Below are 341 nucleotides of genomic sequence, written 5' to 3' on the forward strand. Positions count from 1 at the left end.
ACGCATATATCAACATGTGTACGTTCATATATATTCCTAAGCAAACATACACACAAATGTATATGTGTATATACCGAGACATACATACATACATACATACATATATATATATATATATATATATATATATGTAGGTACATGCACACACACACACACACACACACACAGATATGTAAACATCTATAATTCATGTGTTCTATCTCTCTCTCTCTTTCTCTCTCCTCCCCTTATAGGATTGGCACTGTGGCCAGGTTTTCTGGTTTTGTTTTTGTTTGGTCTTTTTGTTTTGTTTTTTTTGTTTGTTTTTTATTTGTCTGTTTTCTTACTCTTACTTCATAACA

Source organism: Octopus bimaculoides, chromosome 15 (assembly GCF_001194135.2).
Source record: "Octopus bimaculoides isolate UCB-OBI-ISO-001 chromosome 15, ASM119413v2, whole genome shotgun sequence".
Taxonomy (NCBI): domain Eukaryota; kingdom Metazoa; phylum Mollusca; class Cephalopoda; order Octopoda; family Octopodidae; genus Octopus; species Octopus bimaculoides.